This window comes from Phascolarctos cinereus, unplaced genomic scaffold, assembly GCF_003287225.1.
Source record: "Phascolarctos cinereus isolate Bilbo 61053 unplaced genomic scaffold, phaCin_HiC Scaffold_4;HRSCAF=312, whole genome shotgun sequence".
Classification (NCBI taxonomy): Eukaryota; Metazoa; Chordata; class Mammalia; order Diprotodontia; family Phascolarctidae; genus Phascolarctos; species Phascolarctos cinereus.
Genome location: NW_027555847.1, coordinates 716,208,908 through 716,221,057, shown reverse-complemented (window position 1 = coordinate 716,221,057; position 12,150 = coordinate 716,208,908). Strand labels below are relative to the sequence as shown.

The 12,150-nt window shown below is 52.5% G+C and overlaps 1 protein-coding gene across 1 annotated transcript in view; it reads left to right on the top strand.

Moving 5' to 3' along the window:
- The window catches only part of TTC28 (tetratricopeptide repeat domain 28), a 677,066-nt gene that overhangs the window by 625,394 nt on the left and 39,522 nt on the right, over positions 1-12,150 (top strand).

Below are 12,150 nucleotides of genomic sequence, written 5' to 3'. Positions count from 1 at the left end.
ACTCAGAATTCAAAGATTTACGGAAGGTCAGTGCATACAGTCCTTAGAGACCAGTTAGCCAAGAGTTGAGGAAACTGAGGCTCAGTGTATCCAAATAATGGTGAACAGGTATAAAAACTGGGTCTTCTGTCTCCAGCACCACGCTGTCCATCTGTCTGTCTGTATGTGCTGGAAAAATCACCGCCACATCTGGGGAGGATGGGGTGCTCAGAGTGGCTCTGTGACTGGAGGTCTCAGAGCTGATGAGAAGCTGGCGAGACTGGTCCCCTGTCAAGTGAAAATGAATGATAAAGAGATCCCAAAAAGGTGAGAAAACAGGTTTCCCAGAAGGCTGAGGGAGCTGATTAGCATGTGAAGAGGAGGAAGTGACAGATACCAGGGGAAAGCCAGTCACACCTTTAATGGAGCTGCCTCACCTCCAGACTATGGGATTTCTCTCCTTTTTAAAGAAATAAATAACGATTCAGGTGCCTGTCATTCCCACAGTAGGCTCCCAAATCAGAAGGGGATTCTTCCCTGTGCTCCTGTCCCCCACCCCTACCACACACACACACACACACACACACACACACACACACACACGCACACTGCCTCTGGGCATCCATTCCTGGTGGGTGGGGATTGTACACAAGGATGCGTCTTGTGGCACATCCTGGTCTGTGTGAACCGTGCTCATGAGGCTTGAGATGGAAGCAGGCTCCTCAGTGACATAGTGACAGTCAAGATTCCAGACTCAGCCTTGTCACACTTGTTGCTGTAATTTAAAAGAAAACATGAGTCTGGGTGAATTACTGGTGGGGTTCTGTTCCTTGTGGGCCCCTATCCTCCCTGCTGCTTCCTGTACCACTAGACACAGGTGGGGCTTGTCTCTTGAATGCATTTTCAGACACCTGACCACGCACCAGCCTGAGATCAGCTCTCAGCAGTGGCTGTGGACTCATCAAGGAGCCATCTACCAGGGCCTTTGGCCCCAGTGAGGGAGAAACAGGCAGAAACCTGGTCCGCCTTCCTGAAGATGTGAAAGACAGAGTCCAAGGTGCTGACCCCGAAGAAAGCCCTCAGACTCACAGCCAGTAGGAAGAGCCTAGCCCTCAGATATGGCGTTCGTGGGTTTGGGGAGTAGAAACCACCCTGACATGGCTTTCCTAGAGCTTTACCCCTCAGAGACAGTTACAGCTCTACAGACGTTGGGCCAGGGCCCCAGAAGGCCACCAGCTTCTAGAATCAGCACAGAAGGTCTTTTTGTATTGGTTTTATGACTTGCTCTTGGCAGCCCCTTCCAGGCGGGAGAAGCAACTTCCTTTCCCAGAGCAGCTGGTGCGGGCTGAGATGGTAGCCCCCCAAATCCCACAGCCAGTCCCAGGCATGGGGGTCTCTGGAGTATGGAAGTCTGGTGCTGAGATGCTTCCATGTGGGCCGCCTGCTGGACTGAGCCGGGGCTCCAGAGAGGCACCAGACATCCTGGAGTTGGTACCAGTGAATGATGGTGCCGTGAAAGGCCTGGGACAGCATCTGTAGGGTTCTGATGGTCATGGCTTGGGCTATTCTAGCATGGAAGTCTGGAAACATTAACAGAAATACTCCATCATGTTGCAGTCAGGAGGACATGCCTGTGGGAAAATGGGAGTGAATCGTGCTTTTTTCAGAGCTAGAGGATGGCTTGGAGGTAGCTAGTCTGACCCCTTCATGGGAAAGGACCAAAGGAAGAGCATGAGCTGGGCGCGTGCCCAAGGTCCCATAGCAAGTCAGCGGTAGAAAGAGGTTCATGCGATGGGAAATGGTCAGATGCTACCCAGAAGGGCTCCATCCATTTCAGCCAACATTTCTTAAGGCCTTAGTGTGTGCCAGGCACCGTGCTGAGCACAAGAGGTACGGAAACCAAACAATGAAACTATCCCTGCCCTGGTGGAGCTCACATTCTACCAGGGGAGGTGACATGGACCGAACCCAGGGAACGTCAGCACCTCAAAGATAAGGCCTCACGTAGGGAGAGGCTCTGGAGCTGACCCTTGAGGGCGCTGGGGGCTCCAGGAATCAGGGGTAAGGAGGAAGAGTATTGCAGGCACAGGGCGCCACGGTGAGAGGCGAACGTCCCATACTGGGAGTAGCAAAGGGGCCATTCTGCTGGCAGCTGCCAAGTTCCATGGAGAGTAGAGTGTGAGATACAAATGTGAGTTATAGGCAGATTGTGAACGGTTTGGACAGTCAAGCAGAAGGGTCTGTGCTTTAGCCTAGGGGCAGTAGTGAGCTTCTGGCATGCTTCAGCAGGAGAGGGACGTGGTCAGACTTGGGCTTTAGAAAGGTCAGCACGGCAGGTGTGTGGGAAGGTGGATTGGAGCAGGGAGGGGCTAGTGAGGAGCGACTGTACATGTCTGCAATCCAATAGAAGGGGAGCTGCTTGACCCAGGGACCCATATCTTTGTATGCCTTGCGTGCCAGGCCTGAGCTTACGCAGAGTCCCTCCCGGGTCATTGTTTATTCCCAAGTGGGACGGAGCCCTGGATGGAAGCTGAGAGGCAGGTTTCAGCCCCGTGGCAGGAAAACCTGGCTAGTAATTAGAGCCATACTGCAGTGAGATAAACTGCCTCTGGAAGTCATGGCTTCCCCATCATGGAGGCCCTTAACCAGAGGCTTGTCAAGAATTGCAGGGGAGAGAAGGGAATGAGCATTTATTAAGCATCTACCATGTGCCAGGCACCGTGCTTAGCGCTTTAAGTGACTTGCCCAGGATCACCCAGCTAGGAAGTACCCAAGGCCAGATGTGAATTCGGGTCTTCCTGACTCCAGGCCTAGCTGCCTCATCGGGTACAGGTTGGACTTGATGCTTTCTGAGGTCTCGTCCAGCTCTGGGATTCGGCGTGCATGCTGCGAGACTAGAGTGTGGCAAGTCAGTGCTTGTATACCATACTCACTGCCAGGAAGGACGGACGGACGGAAGGGAGGAAGGAAGGAAGGGAGGGAGGGAGGGGGAAGGGAAGGAAGGAAGGAAGGAAGGAAGGAAGGGAGGGAGGGAGAGGAGGGAGGGAGGGAAGGAAGGAAGGAAGGAGGAAGGAAGGAAGGAGGAAGGAAGGAGGAAGGAAGGAAGGAAGGAGGAAGGAGGGAGGAGGGAGGGAGGAGGGAAGGAGAAGGAAGGAGGGAGGGAGGGAGGGAAGGAAGGAAGGAAGGAAGGAGGAAGGAAGGGAGGAGGAAGAGGAAGGGGAGGAGGGAGGAGGAAGGAAGGAGGAAGAAGGAGGGAAGGAAGGAAGGAAGGAAGGAAGGAGGGAAGGAAGGGAAGGAGGAAGGGAAGGAAGGAAGGAAGGAAGGAAGGAAGGAAGGAAGGAAGGAAGGAAGGAAGGAAGGACGGACGGAAGGAAGGAAGGAAGGAAGGAAGGACGGACAGAGGGAAGGATCAAGCCCTTACTGTGTGACAAGCCTATGCTAAGGGATAGGGTACAGACAGAGAAGCTGGCCAGTCCCTGCTCTCCAGAGACTCCCTTTCGGGTGAGGACCGTGTCACGTGTTGAAGGCTTCAGCTGCAAGCCAGAAGGAAAGCTCCCATGGTTCTTTGGGGCCAGTGGTAAGCAAACAGTGACGCCTAGTCTGTCGCACAGTGCCTGGCATGCAGTAGGTGCTTAATAAATATTTGTCGAACAGAATCAATGTCATTTTCACGGATAAAATCCTGTATCAGTTCCTGGCGGTGAATGAAGCCTTTGACAGGGCCGAGGACTTTGAGGGCAAGACCCTCCTGCCCTGGGTCTTCAGTGGCTGGGGCTGCACCCCCTGCAGGGGTGGCTGAGGGCACTGGGCTGGAAGCGTGGCCGTTCCTAAAGGCTCTTGGGCTCCTGGTCTTGGGCTGTCCCCATCAGGGTCTGTGGGGAGGTGATGGTCGAGGGGCGGGGGTTGACCTGCGTAGCCCATGAAGACTGCCCCCTGACTCTTCCTTGGAGTGCCCGTGCTTTGTCGAGGCTGGCCCACCTGCCCCAGCTGCTTTGTGGGTAGCAGTCATCTGTGGGTGGGGCTGGCCCCTTCTCCATGGGAGCTGCTTTCCCAGATCATGGCTGTGAGGACAGAGGACAGAAGTCCAAGGGGCCTGGGAGACGCTGCTCCTCCCCAGGTTCTTGTGCCCTTGGTGACAGCTGGTCAGCACGGGAAGCTGCTGGTGGTGATAAGGAAGTTGGCCACAGTGATTTCTTCCCTCTATAATATACAGGATTCAATAATAAATAAGCCATTTACTGGCTTGAGACATAGTTAGAAAAGAGTATCTGCCTGAGTCTGCTTGTCTTCGCGAAGGCAGCTTTACCAAGTGGTTAGACTTGGAACTCGGACTTGGGATGGAGATTTCCCAGCCTTGTCCCCAGCAGCCACTGACTGGTTGTGTGATCGTGTCACTGCCTCTGGGTCCTCCCTGTAAAACAAGTCTGATTGGGCAGCAGAGCCATCAGCGTTCAAATCTCTGCTCTGCCCCTTGGTGCTCAGTGACCAGGGCGAGTCCCATCATCCCTGAGCCTCAGTTTCCTTCCCTGTCTCCTATTGAGAGCAGCCTCTCCAAGGGCCCTTCCCGCGCAGAACCCCGTAGTTCTCAGCCCTTTTCCCCACCCAAGCCCCACGTGCACACCGAGGACTCCTCCGTGTGCCGGCTGGTTGGGCTATAGATATGGCACCTGTGGCCAGGAGCGTCCCCACGGGAGCCCAGGAGGCCGGAGTCTTCCCATGCTATTCGGTGCCCTCCCCTAGAGGCTGTCCATCTTCCCCAGCTTTGGAGTTTATTCCGTCCTTCCGAGAGAAGGAGGAATCCTGGGGATTTCTGGCCAGACTGGCTGATCTTTCTATTCCAAAGGCAGAAAACCTGCCCCTCCTTTTCTATGGGAAGGAAAAGGGCATAGGCGGCCCCTCTTCTCCAGCCTTTGTTGCTGAGAGGGTTTCCCACTCTCCCGCCATCAGAGTGTGTTTTGAAAAGGAGAAAATGCAGAGCGCTCCTATTGTGCACTGGTAGAGAGGGATGAGATACTGAATGGGAGGCTGCCTGGTTAGGAGAGGAGCGATCAAGTTCACGGGGAAGAAATTGTCCGGCTCGCGGAGAAGCAGCTCTCTGACGCCACCTGCTGGGCACAGGTAGGGAAGCAAGTCTGGTCAGCGGGGCTGTGCGTCTGGGGGAAGCAGAGGGACAGAGGCCGGGTCCCAGGGCGATGCTGGCAGCCACCCAAGAAACACAAGCTTAGTTTGGGAGCCCAGCCTAGCCGCTGCTTGTGCTGGTGTGCCTAACAATAACCAAATTAATGACAGCAATAATAACAGCCTCAACCCTAGCTGACATCTGTGTGGTGAAGCACTTTGCCCATGGCCACACAGTAAATGGGGGGCAGGTGCCCAACCCAAGTCAGCTGCTCTTTGTATCACCCCCTCTACGGTCCCCTCACTCGTGGTCCCGCTGCCATCAAGGGGAAGGAAGGGGGAGACCCTCCAAGCAGTGGTCGCCTTGCTTGTCCTTAAGCCATGGGGCAGAGAGCAGGAAGCCTGAGGGTGGGCACCGGGCTCCCATCCGTCCAAATGTCAGACAGGGATAGAGACCCAGCCGGTGCAGCTTCTTCAGCTCCTAGTTTTTCCTTGCCTCCCACCCTGGGAACCGGCGACTCCCTTTTTCTTTGCCAGGGGTCTCAGGATCATTTTCACATTTCACTTTCAAGTATGTCAAGATGAAATAAGTGAAAGAGGAGAGATTATGTCCCCATTTTACAGTCAGGAGAGCTGAGGCACACAAAATTACTCAGCCTACAACAGAAGACATGATTGCAATCTAAGAAATAAAAATAAACAAGGCCACACATTTGAATTCTGTCCCTCCTGACAGTTCTTTAATTGTGGTTTCGATGGGCTCCATGCCTCTAACAAAGCAGCCAAAACGGTCATCTGTGCCTCAGAGACTCCAACAGGCAGCAAATCCAGTCTCCCAAATCCCAGTTCTCGCCTGGTGGCTCCTGTGGCTGTGACTGCATTGCCCCCCATCACCATCTCCCCAGGGCTGGCAGCCCCCCCCCCCCAGATGCAGTGCCCTGAGCCTGGCTCTGAAAGGAGGAGGGCATTGGCCGTAGATTTTAAAAATCACAAAATATGTTCATGCTCAAACAGATCTCTTTCTAGTGGCAAATAAAGGTCTGAGAACACTTCTATATTCCGTACCAGCTGACACAAACGAGATGACTTTCTTACTTAGCATTCTGTTTTCTAGAGAAGGAAAGGACCTTATGGGTCATCTAGCCTGATTGCCCCCATTTTACAGATGAGGGAACTAAAGTCCAGAGATGGGAAGGAAAGTACCAGGCTAGAGACAGCACCAGAACCTAAATCTTGCGAGTCCCAGCCCGGTGATTTGTCCCTGAAGTTTCTCGGTAGCCCAAGACATAGGGCCCTCTCACCTCCCACCCCCAAATGAACCGCCAGCTCCTATTCTGGCTTGGATGTCTCCATCTCTGCTTTATTTCTGACATTGTCCTTTTAGCCCATGTTAAGAACCCGTCCTCCCTCCATTTAAACTAGGTGAGAGGTTCTGGCCAATACTGCAACACCAAGAGCAGATTGTTGCTTTAATAGACATCGAAGAAATCACATGTTCTGTGCGAAGTAATTGATGCAAAGAGCGAGTTCCTTAGAATGCCAGCTCTGAGGCCATCAACAGGAACTGAGGCCTAGAGAGAATCCAGCTGCGCTTCCACACTTGATAGAGTGAGAACACGTGGTAAAAGGGCCTTAGAACAGAGTGGCTGAGGGATCTTAGAACGAAGACCATGAGTGGCAGGAAAGGTCCTAGAGCAGAGACCATGAGTGCTAGGAAGGGTCTTAGAACATGGCGCAGTAGATAGAGCACCAGCCCTGGATTCAGGTGGACCTGAGTTCAAATTCAGCCTCAGACACATAACACTTACTAGCTGTGTGACCCTGGGCAAGTCACTTAACCCCATTGCCTAACCAAATTTAAAAAAAAAAAAAGCAGAAGAGAGACCATGAGTGCCAGGAAGGGCCCTAGGGCAGAGACCATGAGTGCCGGGAAGGGCCCTAGGGCAGAGAATGACTGAGCAACCTCAGAACACACAATGTTAGAGCTTAGAGATCTCTTAGAACAGAGGTTTTTCACCTTGTTTGTGGCCTGGACCCTTTGACAATCAGTCTGTCGAAGCCTATGGATCCCTCCTTTTAAAATGCATAAAACAAAATACATGGAGTAACAAAGGAAAGGCATTACATTGAAATATAATTATCAACATATTTTTAAAATTAGGTTCATAGACCCCAGGTTAAGAACTCTTATTTAGAGCTTAGAACATGGAATGTCAGCCAGGAGACAAGTTAGAAGGCATAGCGCCACACTGAGGACCGGCATTTCCTCGCCACTCATTCGTAAAGCATCGTCTTCACAACAAGCAGTAGCGTCGGCAGTGTGAGTGTGAGGAAATAACCTCAGAGGTTCAGTGACTTGCTCATGGTCCCCCAGGTGGTGAGCGATAGAATCGAGTTTTCTGATCATGCCTCTGGATTTCTGCCTGTTCGAGCTGCTGTTCGAACTGGAGCAGAGCTCAGGACCTAGAACGTTATAGCTGGAAGACACCTCAGAGATCCTCTAGGCCAACTCCCCATTTTGTGAAGGGAGAAGCTAGGGCCCAGAGAGGGGGCATTATGAGAGGACGGAAATAAAATTCTGCTGAAACTTCTTCTTGTTCAGTTACTCCCAACTCTTTGTAACCCCATTTGGGGTTTATCTTGGCAGATACTGGAGTGATTTGCCATTTCCTTCTCCAGTTCATTTGACAGATGAGGAAACGGAGGCAAGCAGGGTTAAGTGACTTGTCCAGGGTCATACAGCTAGTAAGTGTCAAGTATATGAGGTCAAATTTGAACTCAGGTCCTCCTGACTCCAGGCCCAGTATTCTATCTACTGAGCATTTAAAGGCACACTTAACAAATAGTTGGTATTAAAAGCATCTCACATGGTTTGGCTTTGGGCTTAAAATGACGGCTCTGGATTTCTCTTCTTTTAGCTGATCCTACAGGCCCATGGTCCTGTCCAGGCTTCCCCTTGGTGCAGTCAGCTTCAGAGGTTTGGGGGAAAACAGATAAGCTTTTAAAGGAACAAGAGGTGGTCTCACATGCCCCAAAGTCACCACATTGGTTTTTCTAGAAAACTGCCATGACGACAGATTGAAAGTGCCTGGCCAAACCCCCTCTTTTGTGGCCTTAAGCAAAAGGAAAAAGAGGAACACCTTTCGAGGAGTGATCGCGGTGGGAGCTTGAGCTGCCCCCTACACAGTCCTGCATCATGTCCCTGTAGCTGCCCTCCACAGTGAAGACCAGGCCTTGCTGGTTTCCTCAGGACCTGCTTCAGAAGGCCAGCAAAATCCCAGGAGGATTCCGTCTGCCCTGAACCTCTTTATGCCCTTTCCTATGAAAAACTGTTGGAATGAAGTAGGGAAGCCCGAATCCACAGAAAGGCCCCTGGTAGGAAGGACCAGTGCTGGAGAGGTGATGGGCCTGCTCTACCCCCCCGCCCCATTTGCAGTCTGCTAAGGGGAGCAGCCTGAACATAGCTTGGAGGAGTCAGTCTTAGCGTTAAGACTAGCTTCCTATGTTGGGAACACCCCTGTTTGTTTGATTCTTATTTACCTGGAGAAAACAGCTGTGGATTGGGTTAGCCACCAAGTGTTAAGGCCTGGTGGGGTAGCGAGCTCTCTGTTTGTAAAGGCCTTCTAGCAGAGAACATTGTTGGAAAGGTTGAGGATGGGATTCAGGACCTGCGTAGGGAAGCACCTTCATCGACTCCTAAGGACTGACAAGTTCACAGCATGCATGTCACGGCTTCCTAAGGGTTGTCTGCACTCCCCAGCACCACCTCCCACCTAGAGCAGTGGTCTCCGGTGAAAAGCCCCTTGTTGCATCCTTCCAACCCGTTACCCTTCCACTAAGCAAGTCCCGTTCTCATCGGTTCCCCCCCTTCTGGTTTATTTTTTGTTTTTTTAAGGTAACTGCCCAAGGCAATGGAAGGTCTTCTCTTGGAATTCACGGGAGCTAATGAGGTGCATACTTGTCTACCTAATGGGCCTGGAAGGGACCTAGGAAGTCATATGCAGATGAGGGTCCCTGCCGCCATGTCCCCATTGTTGGGCTTCTGCTCACAGAGCTCACTCCTCCATGAGGCGGTTGGAGGCTGGCTCCATGTAGAGTCCATGATGGGGAGTGGAAGACCAGCTGTGCTCCTCCCCTGCCCCTTCCCCCTAGGACTACTAATAATTATTGGGGGGTTTTGTCTTTGCCCTGCCTCCTTGTAGCTTCTTCCTGTTGTCCCTCTTTTTGACCACCCAGGCCAAGCAGAAAAAATGTAATCACCTTGCGCTCAACCCCAGCACAAGAATTAGGGATAGGAAATTAAGATGTCAACAGTATGATGGCCTTGCCCATCCCCCAGAAATTCCAGAAGGCCTGAGGAGAAACACATGCAAGGGCTCTGAATATCCCAAACTGAGACCTGCAGCAAAGCAAATTAAAAATTTGGACCAGCTGCTGTGTGGCACTCGTGACTTTGACCAGTTCAGGCTCCCTGGTATCTGAGCATTCTCTGTAGCCGTGGGTCCCCGCCACAAGGCACCAACCCTTATAAGCTGACATGTCAAGAGAGGCATATGGGTAGTGACCTATGTCTGTGTTATTGAGTGTTTCCCCAACAGGAACTTTCTAGCACAATGAGAGCGGACAGCCCCCCAGGCTTTGTTTGTACCAAGTCCTTCATGGAGTGACCGTGCCATCCCTTGGCACGTCCTGTCGCCTGGGGACAGCATGCTCCTGTTGAGAGAGTCCATTTGATTGAATGAGGTTGACTCAAGATACCCTGTGAAAATGGCTTCAAGCTGGTGTTTCGTTGCCCCACATTTTCTATGACATCCTTGCCTTGCGTCTGAGATGAGCGACTCATGAAGCAAGAGAACTGGGGCATCTTCTCCTGCCTCCGCGGCATTACCCTGGAAGGGCACCAGTTACCCGTGTTTAATGCAGAGAGCCATGTCTGCCAGGCACACCAGAGTGGCCATGTTCCCTACAGGGAGAGCTCAGTGCTCTTTGCCATGTACTTGGCAGGATGCGCTAAATGAGCCTGCAGACGTCACTCGAGGGCTGTGTCCGCCTCACTGACCCCGATGTCCGAGGAGCGATGTGTCCAGAGTGAATGAGTCTGACTTGGTCATCATACTTTGTAGTGGCTGGGCCTGCAAATGCTGCCTGTCCCTGGCAAGGAGCAAACCTCTGAGCTGGATGTCTGGCTCTTGAGGATCAAGCCTGTCATACATGAACATGCAGAGATGGAGAGAAACACCCCAGAAAATACAAATGCATCTAGCATGTGTGGGCTTCAAAGGGTCCCCGTGTCATGAGCCAGCCTAGGAGAGGAACCAGTCAACAACTGATCTGTCTTGGCCAACATTGGAGTGTTATGAGTCGGCCAGTGATCTCATTGATTCAGCTCCTTCTCTGTGCTGGGAATGCCATCCAAAGCCATGCTGAAGGTTCTGCAGAACCAGGACAGTTGCAGGCATACCTTGCTTTGCACAGCAGAGGATGGGTGGTGATTTTGGCATGCGTATCAATGAAAAATGCAGAGGTGCTGGGTGGCAAGGAGGATGACAGACCTGGACAGGCCTGGATTACTGGAGACTTGGCATCCCGTACCAGTGTATGTGAGTGTATGAATGAACGAATGAAGCAGCACTGGAGAAGCATTTCTCGTGAGTCTGTGGACCTCTGGATGTGTTGAGCCCTGAGAAGACAAACAAACCAGGATTCAGGACTGCTCAAGAGCTCGTGGCAGTGCAGGCACCAGAGCTGAGCATTGGAGGAAACGGGATGGGTGCGCTCCTCTCTGCTGCTTCTCCTCCTTGGAGGACCGGTCCTCAGTAACTGAATGTTTCCCCAGTCTTCTGTCCTGGTCTTCTTCCTTTCTCCCTCTAGACAGTCTCATTTAGTGATCTCGTCAGCTCCCGTCAGTTCAGTTTTCATCTCTATGCAGATGGTTCCCAGATCTCACCTCTCCCGGAGCTCCAGGCTCCCCTCACTCAATTACCTGTCCCACAAGCATCCCAAATTCTACATGTCCAAGACAGAATTCCTTATTTTTTCCCCAACTTCTCTATTACTGTCAAAGGCAGCACTACCCTCCCGGTCTCCCAGGCTGACAACGTCATCCTCTTCTCCCGTGCCTTCACAGCACCTCTCGCATATGCCCCCCTCTCTCCTCTGAATCCTCTCACACCTGGACTATTTCAGTAGCTGCTGGGGTGGTCTGCTGCCCCAGGTCAGCCTCTGTTCAGCCACTACAGTAATTTTCCTAAAGCCCAGGTCTGACTGTCACCCCCCTACTCTGTAAACCGCAGTGGCTCCCTGTGGCCTCCAGGGTCAAACACACAGTCCTCTGCGTGGCATTTAAAGCCCCTCCTACCTTTCCAGTCTCCTTCCAGTGGACCCCCCGAGCCCACCGCAATGGCCCCCTCGCCATTCTTGACACTGTACCTTCTCACTAATTGTCCCTCCACTCACCTCAGGCTCCTGCCTTCCCTAAGTGACGCCAGTCCCACCTTTCCTCTGAGATCCCCTCCCATATACGCAGCACGCGTCTTGTGTGAATCTAGCTGTATATGCGTTGTCTTCCCCATTAAAATGGAGCCCCTTTTGGGCAGGGCCTTCTTTGTATCCTAGTGCTTAGCACAGTGCCTGCCTGCTGTAAACACTGAATAAGTAAACGCTCATTTACTGATCCCTGATCACGCAGAGGTGAGGAAGCAGTACATTCCAGGCACCAGGGGCAACCCTTGCCAAGGCCCTGACATGGCAGACAGAGCGCCGTGCTTGGGGAGCAGGGAGCAGGCTCTTTGGGCTGAATGCCTAGAATGTGAGAAGGGGAGGAATGCTTGTCTGTCTCCTGAGCCCCCCAGAGTTCTCCCAAGGCCTGGTCTGAAGGGGAGGGGCTGTGTTGCCTGCCTCCTGGATGGCTTTTCAGGTGAATACTCTCTCCCATGGCACGGAGCCAGCAGGCTCCTCCTCATCGTCCTCATGTTTGTCTTCCAATGCCATTGCCAATTAATTGGCCTTCCTCCCCCTCCCAGCACCCAACCACGATGCTGGTTCTGAATGGCC